General features: G+C 44.0%; 1 pseudogene; it reads right to left on the bottom strand.

Moving 5' to 3' along the window:
* Positions 1–6,510: 6,510 nt before the first annotated feature.
* Positions 6,511–8,373, bottom strand: LOC136532996 (KH domain-containing protein HEN4-like; annotated as a pseudogene).
* Between the last annotated feature and the right edge of the window lie 778 nt (positions 8,374–9,151).

Genomic DNA, 9,151 nt, shown 5'->3' with positions numbered 1-9,151 from the left:
CATGCACTGGTATCGAGGTTGTTAACCAAGTACCTTTACAAAGTTACACTATCATACCGCTTTTGCTACAAATAATTTCCTTGGAAATATTCAGATGTTCAAACGGGAAATCCACAACGGGTTGATGAAATAGTGTTCTCTCTAAGTAAACAAGAGGAGGTGGTTTTGAAGGAAGCGTGTATGTCATAATCTCAGTTCATACAACGGTTGGTACACATTGTGGACAAGGAAGGGAAGGCAAAAGAATAGTAGTAGGAAAAAGGTTAATCGTGGATAGTCGAGAGTAAGGGTAAAAGCCTGAGTGAACGTAATGTCCTAAGCCTTGTGTTTAGTTGACCACGCTACGCATGCTGGGTCATTTCGCTGCGTGCCCTGCGAATGATGTCTGTATTGGGCCCTTAGATCCCCATTTTCACATGGCCGTGGCATCGTGCCGCACTCGCCGTCCTTGTGCACTATGCGCTTTTCCTTTTTCTCTGGTATCCGGTCGACTCTCGACTCCCACGCCTTGTCCCCCATATCGGACCCCCATCCTCTCCCTTCTCTCTTCTTTTGGAGACACGACCGCCCGCATGCCTCCCTCATCGAGCGCACCCTCTTATCTCCTCTCCTTTATTTCCCATTCGCTTGCTTGTGCAGGGAGCACACCATGGCCGTGTTTATCTCCACCGCATGAACCGTCTGTGTATCCCATCCCTACCGCATCTGCTTCCGATGTGTTGCGCCCCACCCCCTGTTCACCACTATAAGATACCCTTGGTCCTTGCCCTCCTTCTTCATCCCCATTTCCCTCGCATTTGGAGCAGAGCTACGTAATCCAGTCACCATTGTGAAGCTTAGTTCGTTAGTCTGAGGTGATGGTGTAATCTGAGAAGAAGAAGGATCTAGTTTTGAAGACGTTCAAGTTCCCGTTGGTTAGTTTGGTCTTAGGGTTCACGATGTTTGACTTCTCAGTCTCCTATTTCTAGATCTGTTGGACCTACACCATGATTTCGGATAATCGTCTTCTTGTTGTTTCTCCATTGCCCTCATTTATCTCAACTTCTGGATTAAGTCTCGGTTGTACCAAGTTGCTCTTGACCATATATCCCTAGATCCCCGTGTGGTTTAGTATTCGAAGTCGTGTAATCCCTGAGCTATGAAATGTAATCGTGTTTCCCGCTTTTCTGGTTCTAGCTTCGAATCTCGGGATGAGATTCTTTTTAAGGGGGGTTGGTTGTAACACCTCTGGTGTTACGATCTTGTTTAGCCCCGCGATTTAGGCCTAACTAAAAATTTTTGAAACTAGTTTCTCATATTTTTGATTTAAAATGTACTCCTACGTGTAACAGTAGCACTAAGTGCAGTGGTAACATGTCCCTGTCTGTCGTCTCTGCACAAGACTATACAAGTTGACCGACTGCTCCTCTCTTGCTTGTGAAGCTGATGGTCTGGTCTAAAATTTTTAATTGGAGCACATGGTTCTGCCCCTGCCTTGCCATGTCCATTCATGTTCTGTGCGCGCGCAGTCGCAGTAGCTGACTACCATGCTGCGCCATCCCATCCTGCCTCCGCGTCGGTGCACTGGCGTGTGTACGAAGTGTACCTCCCTCGTGCTGCTTCCCTGCTCCTTCCTTTTCTACTACCGTGGAGGAGACGCCCTAGCTTCGGTCTGCCCATTCAATCTGATGCTTCTTTCTCTGACCTTGCTTGCCTTGCCTAGATCAGCTTGTCTCTGCCTGCTGCGGCTTGCCTCAGTTTGTCCTCGCTTGTCTAGACTGCCTCCTACCGAGCCAAGCACCCGATTTGATAGCGTCCTAGTCGCCTTGGCCTACTCCCCATGCCCCCTTCTTTTCTCCTCTCCACTGTCTCTCCCAGGCCACAACAACCAAAACGCCCGCCATGGCCAACCGAACGACGCCGAGCTACTCCGCCTCGCCTCGTAACCGCGGCGCACCCGTGCCCCGTTGCTACCTCACTGGGCCTGCGGCGGCCAAGCGTTGTCCCTCTCATGCGCCTGCTCGGCCACCGTGCGTGAGCACATGAAGCCCCACGGTCGCTGCCTCTCGAGCGCTACGCCTTACCCACCGTCGCCTTGCCTCCATCGCGAGCGTGCACATGACCCCCTGTGCGCCCGTGCCGAGCACGGCTACGTCCCCGCTACCCATGCCAGCAGCATCATTTCCCCACCCCGCTCCTCAGCCACCGCCACCAGGCTGTCGTGCCACATCCGGCCGCCCATGCCCCTTGTCATGCACGCCCACCATACCGAGCCGTAGCGCCCCGCCACTGCTCCCCTTCTGGGACGGTCGTAGCACCATGCCTCCACCTACGTCGCCGTCTCTCGTCTCCTCGTGTGCGTGCGTGAGCCCGCGGTCTCATGCTAGACCGCATCCCACCACGCTGCCCTTCCGCGCCACCATCGCGCCTCACCGTGGTCACTTTGCCGTGAGCCACACGTAGCTCCACCTCGCCGCACCGCCAAGCGGAGGACCACGCAGAGGGTCACCTCTTGGCCGTGCCTTTCTCTCCGGCCGAGCCTCTCCTACACAGCCGCCGCCGCACCTCGCTTCCTGTACGGCCGTGCCATGGCCCACTGCTCCGGGCGCCCTTCAGCTAGACCATGGCCGTTTTCGTCGCACAGTCACCGCGTGTGCGAGCGCGCCTGAGCCCCGCGTCACCCCCGCACCACCACCTCGCCGCCGACGCGCCCTCACCGTGGTGCTGCCCGATTCCTCTGCTGCTGGTGCTCTATTTTTGGAGAGGGAGAAGGGTAATAATCCAAGTGAAATTTTATACAGGGTCCTTACTACGAAATACGTGACTCACTCGAATAGTGCAAATGTCCTGCGGGTTGATTTAAGTAAAGTATGAGGGCCTCGGTGAAATTTGGTGCCATCGCCGTTGTCTGGCCCTTGGCCGTGTGGGCCGGCCTGCTCGCCACGTAGCCTAGGCCGCTACCTGCCTGCTGGGCCACTCGTGCCGGTTTGCTGGCCCGTCTGTGGTCACCGCGCCTAGGCCTCCGACCGGCCTGCTCTTGCGCCGCTGGGCCGTGCGCGCGCTGTGCGCCTGCGGGCCTGAACCAGCTCATCCGCCGTGGGCCTCGCTGAGCCGCGTCCACCGCTGGGCCAGTTTGGTGGCCGCTGGTCCCTTGTGTTTTCTAAGTCCGATTACTAAAATTAGTTTCGAGAATAAATTTATAAAATCAATATAAATTTATGTAGTTGTCCAAAAATTGTAAAACTAATTTTGTTAGTCTCCTAAAATCATGATCTACCTAGTAGTGTATTTTGTTCACATAGACTCGGTATATTTTTTGGGTTGCTCTAATTATTTGAAAAGGCTTAATATTGTTAAAAGGAGAACTTGTAGGAATTTTCGTGATAAATCGGTGATAGTGTTGACTCTAAAATTTTTACAGTAAATTACTGATAGTATTAGTTGCTCACTGTAATTTTTGTAGCTCCGGAATAATTAGTTTGCTAGATGGATAATGATGCTCTATTTCAAATAATGATTAAATCGATAGAATGAAATAAAGAAACAACTTGGGTTTGTATAACTAAAACATTCGTTGGGAAATAACGCCTTATTCGTCAATATGGACATGTAGCCTAAGTACGGACGTTGTTAGAGCGAGCTCATTAGCTTGTGAGGCATGATCACCGTCGTGCTGGAAGAGGGCACTGGAATACTTCGGGGCCGGCCACTGGCGGAGCCAAGGGTACAAACTTTTTTATAATATATATAGAGTTTAATAGTCTATATTTATGCTAAAAGAATATAATAAATAACATCTTGTTATATATGTCTACTAATATATCCTCTGGACAACAAAATTGAATATAATACAATTACATAAATATTTTGATTTATCTAAATTTGTTTGTCTACCATGTTAGGACATATATATCTATTGAAATTTTGGTTCTACTAGAATACTTATGTTGCATTATACTTTACTAGCAAATATGCTCGTGTGTTGCAATGGAGAAAATCAAAATTTGTATCTTCACTTAGTTACTAAAGATATGTAATTATGCATTAACCCATCAGCAATGAAGCAATAATTAAATTAGAACATTGACCTTGTATGAAAGTGGGATTTAGAATAATGCCAACCAAATTAGCAAATTCCTTCCATCGTGCAAAATAAGTAGAGATATATATGAACATATTTAATTACCCATGAAATAGCGGAAAAGCTCAGTGGAAAAAAGGAATCCCTGTAGGCAACCCGCCTTGCTCGCTAGGGCATTGTATCTTTTGCACATGTCCGGTATGTTACTTTAACGAGTTTGTGGAACAACTGTGATTTAGGTTTAGTAATAAGGACTATCAATAGTTCGGAGGTTGCCTTAATAAATGTAGTCCACATACCAAAGGCAATTTTTTTGCCCTTAAGGGCATGTGCTCCCTGCACATCCACATTGGGTTCGCATTAAAATGTGTACACATTATAAGACAGATTAGCATTGAGATGTGTGAACGGCTGAGTGCGTAAAGGCACGTGTCCCTAAGGGTACATTTTAACTTTCCCTCCACATAGACCACATTCGGCTTGCTGAAATTTGGTTGAAATTGGCTGAAAACACTGTTCTGGTCGAAATATTGTGAGAGAAATAATGTTCCAGCTAAAAAAAAAATCGAACAAGTTGGATATAGGGTAAACCGAACGGGTCATACAGAACAATCGTCTCTAAAAAATCATGAGCATGTTCACATGTTATGCCTCCTTTTCAGCATGAGGGAGGCTGTCACAGCCAATCAACATACGCGTCGCATAATCTGCACCAGAGGTCTTACTAGTAGGTCTAGGTGGGGCATCCCATCCAAAACACGATACTGGACACACGTAGTCTGTTCGTTTGGTCGTATTTGACTTATAAGCCATGGCTTATCAGTCAACGAACAATATTTTTCTCTCACATCAAACCGGCCAACAATACTTTCAGTCATGGCTTATAAGCCAAACTAGCCCAAACAAACAGGCGTTGCTCAGCTCAACTTCATTGTTGAGCATCAGCTTATTTCCTGTAAATTTCGACTTGGCACGGATGCTCGTATTTTCCTGGATTTATTTCAGAATTTAACGGCGATATGTTTTCAGTGGTAGACGATGTCCGCGTCGACAGTGAGACGCCTATGGTAACTTCGTGAATCTCGTGATCTGTCGGCTCAGTTCTTCGGGGGTGGTCATAGAGGTAGAGTTGACTACCCACCACGATCGAAACAAAACAATTGCCGATTTCCTTTACACTGCAATAGTTGGCACTGCATTCCAATCCCATTTACATTACCCGCTCACAAAGCCGAACCAAACAACACCTAAATACAAATATTGTTTCTTCCCTTAGGTGTTTATTATTACAAAAAGAGGTTATCTTTTATTTCCAAACTTTATATTAGAACATATTAGAGTCATGTAGAATTTCAATATTTGTACTATTCAAACCTTGTATATTCAAATACGTTATAATTCCATAAAATTCAAATATTTCAACACGTTCATATCTATTTTCTCTTATTGTCTAGCATTCAAATATTTGAACATATTTTTAATCAAATACATGAAATGTTTCTAGCATACAGTATGATCTTCACATATTACATTTGAAACTCTGGAAACAATCTACAAGACATACAATGTGATCTGTACACATAAGATTCAAACTTTTCAAACATATCGCAGCCTGGTTTGAAATATGCATGACTGATTCATGCTAGGATCTATCTAGAAGACATACATGACTGATTCATGCTAGCTAAATCCTGGTTTGAAATATGCATGACTGATTCATGCTACAAAGAAAACACTTCAATGGGATATAATATAGCAGCCTTACAATAGCCCATCAATAGCCCACCATGATACAAAATTTGATGCACACGAGCGAAATTTACAAGATCCCCCTGATGTCATTGAGTAGTTCAAAAATGTCGATCCGACACCCTGAGACAGTAGCCACCGGTACCAACGAAAAATTTGGGATTCTTTTTTTTTTTGGCCCAATTCTACAGGTAAAACAAAATGGATTTTGATATTTCTAAAACTTCCGTTTCAAACTGTAAGCCGTTTTAGCTTTTCTAGATCCATAAGTTTTAATATATATATATATATATATATATATTATATATACACACACGATAATTGTATTACTATAACCCATAGGGATATTTACCATAACGTTATAGTAAAAGCTTAGTAAAAAGTTACTATAATCTCATAAATTAACATAGTAATTATCGTAACTCAAAGTGGCTACAGAATAAGTTATTTTTGTAACAGCTACAGGGTAGTGTGTGTGTGTATATATATATATATATATATATATATATATATATATATATATATATATATAATATATATATATATAATATTATATCAAAAAATTATGCACCTATAGAAAAGCTAAAATGCCTTTACAATCTGAATTTTGAAATTTTTTAAACATACTCTATCCGTTCCAAATTAAGTCATTTTGACTTTTCTAGATTCATAAGTTTTAATATGTATCTAGACAGCCGTTATAACAACAGGGCTCATACATTCAGAATCAAATATACGGCTAGAGACAGCTTGTTACTAAGTATTTCATCAGAGAGAAAAATATTATTTGTCCTAAGGCATATAATATAAGTTATCTTGAATTAAAAAAAAAAGTAATCTTGCTTGCACGGTCAATGTCAACAGCCATCCAATCCAAGCTTCCATCAACATCACCGAGATATCTCCAGCTATCTCCAGCCACATGACGAACCCTGCTGACTCTGTTTTCCTCTGCCACGACCATGACACCAGAAGCTATCCCCAGCTTGGGTAAAGTGGCATGCGAGAAGAATGGGGTTGCTGCTGCATGCTCCGGCTGTTCGCGCTAATAAAGCCCTGCAGGAGGCTCTGCGCAGCTTTTGCTTGGTCCAGTGTGCCCTGGATCTCCACCACAGACTCGGAAGAACCATCATGAGTCTCATCTAGCCTCAGTCTTGCACCAGAAATCTGGGGTCAAGTAGAACATTAATGAGAAAATCAATATTTATATATCATAAGAGGACGCATTTCATATAGCAGTGCCCATGGAAGAGAAAAACTAATCATAACTGAGGATGCATTTCATATAGCAGTGCCCATGGAGTAAAAGGCATAATAACTTCATTCTATACCTGACGGATCTCTGCTAGATTGACCCCGCCAACACCGACAATAGACTCCAAAGAACTATTTGGAATCCTCAGTTCAATAGTGCTCGAGAACCTTCTGCCAAAGGAAGGTACTTTCAATGAAATTTGTACAGGTAAAATTAAAATTATGTTTAGGAAGGAAGTAAGGCCTCCAAAGTCATACCCGGTAGCACTTGTCAGTCCTCTGTAATCCTCGCGTCCATGAATTTGTCCAGCAGCCTGTGCAATGATAAAATTTAAATATATACAGAACTTGAGATTTTCTGATAGGCATAAACAATATCAAGAAAAATCGGTTGAAAGTTGAAACCAAGAGTGGCAGACTACATCCCAGCAGCCAAATATATATTGAACCAAGTTGCAAGTGACAACAGATGAGAAGAGTAGCACCACTGTGACCACATTATAGGGTGAACATTGCTGCCACAGAAGTGACACCTAAGACAGCAACATATAATTTTTTCCCCAATATTCAGGAGTACTACCTAATTACGGAACAGAACAGGGACAATGGAACAGTCATGTGTAAAGTCTCAAGCTTCTAATGAAAATTTTAGGTGATGGCCATTTGCAAAAGAGGGAAGCTCGCGTCAAAGATGTACCTCGGTATAGTCATAAGCATCTGAATTTCCATCTCTTGTGATGCCTAATTGCTGTGTACCCCTACTAGAGTAGCTATCAGCAGGCACATGGTCACGATAGGAACGATGAGACGCACCAGGACTGAAAGCCGAGGGAAGTTCTCTAGTAGGAAAGCGTGTGTGTGCTGCATATCTCTCATAAGCAGCTGATGGGGCATTACTAGTAAACATAGGGCTTCCACTAGGATATTCTCTTTTAGAAAAGTAGTCTACAGGATATGCATCAGAAGGATCACGAGGTGCACTTTCGTTTGGCCTTCCATATGGTATAGTACTGGAAGGTTGTCCATATGGTGGATCGTTGGTAGGCCTTCCATATGGATCATTAGCAGGTCTTCCATATGGTGGATTGTTGGCAGGTCTTCCATATGGTGGATCGTTGGCAGGTCTTCCATATGGTGGATCGTTGGTAGGTCTTCCAAATGGTGGAACAACGGCAGGCCTTCCATATGGTCGATCATTGGTAGGTCTTCCAAATGGTGGATCAATGGCAGGTCTTCCATACAGTGGGATCATTGGCAGGCCTTCCATACGGTGGATCATTGGCAGGCCCCTCCATATAGTGTCGATTTTCTGCTAGGCATATCAACAGGAGGATCATCGAAAGGGGCAAAAGGTGGAGGATTAATTGCAGTACTGTATCTCTCAAAGTCCTAGGTCTAAGCCTCGAAGCAATCTCTGTGAGGGCTCCTCTTGCAATAGCTGGAGGCCCAGCAACCTGAAAGCTTGGAACAAATGTACAGGTACAACGGAAGTTAACAATAAAGGTCCAGATAATAAAAACATACAGAAATATGTTAATGTAGCTGTTATCAAATATTAAGTCACCTGCACAAGTTCATCATCAAAATGACAAGTATTTGGTTTATCTGCCTTCGAGTAACTCGAATTTCAGCCCCAGTTCGTCTTCTCATTTCAGTAATCACCTTCCCACCTTCCCCAAGAATACAGCCAACTTTGCTTGATGGTACAACAAGCCTTGTACTTGAATGGCGCTTCTCAGAGGGTGCACTTACTTTATCATGGAGCAAAATGAGTGCCTCAATTGCTGGGGATATTGGTTCAGCTGGTATCTGGATGAATAAAAAGGAGATAAAATTGTGAGTATTGGTACTAGAAAGTGATTGGCAACTCAAAACAAGCTGCATTGTTACCTCCTTAGACGAAACAATGATCAGCCTTTCTCCAGAAGCATCTTTGTCAATCTCTTGAACTTTGATGCGAGCACCAGTCTGCTGCTCTACTCGCCTAACATTAGCCCCACTTTTCCCAATAATTGAACCAATGAGCTCAGAAGCACACAGAATTCTGATAGAAAACTCTTCAGTTTCAGCAACATGATATTGCAGTCC

This window comes from Miscanthus floridulus, unplaced genomic scaffold (assembly GCF_019320115.1).
Source record: "Miscanthus floridulus cultivar M001 unplaced genomic scaffold, ASM1932011v1 fs_765_1_2, whole genome shotgun sequence".
NCBI lineage: Eukaryota > Viridiplantae > Streptophyta > Magnoliopsida > Poales > Poaceae > Miscanthus > Miscanthus floridulus.
The sequence above is the reverse complement of the archived record's forward strand: the minus strand, read 5'-3'. Positions and strand labels throughout refer to the sequence as shown.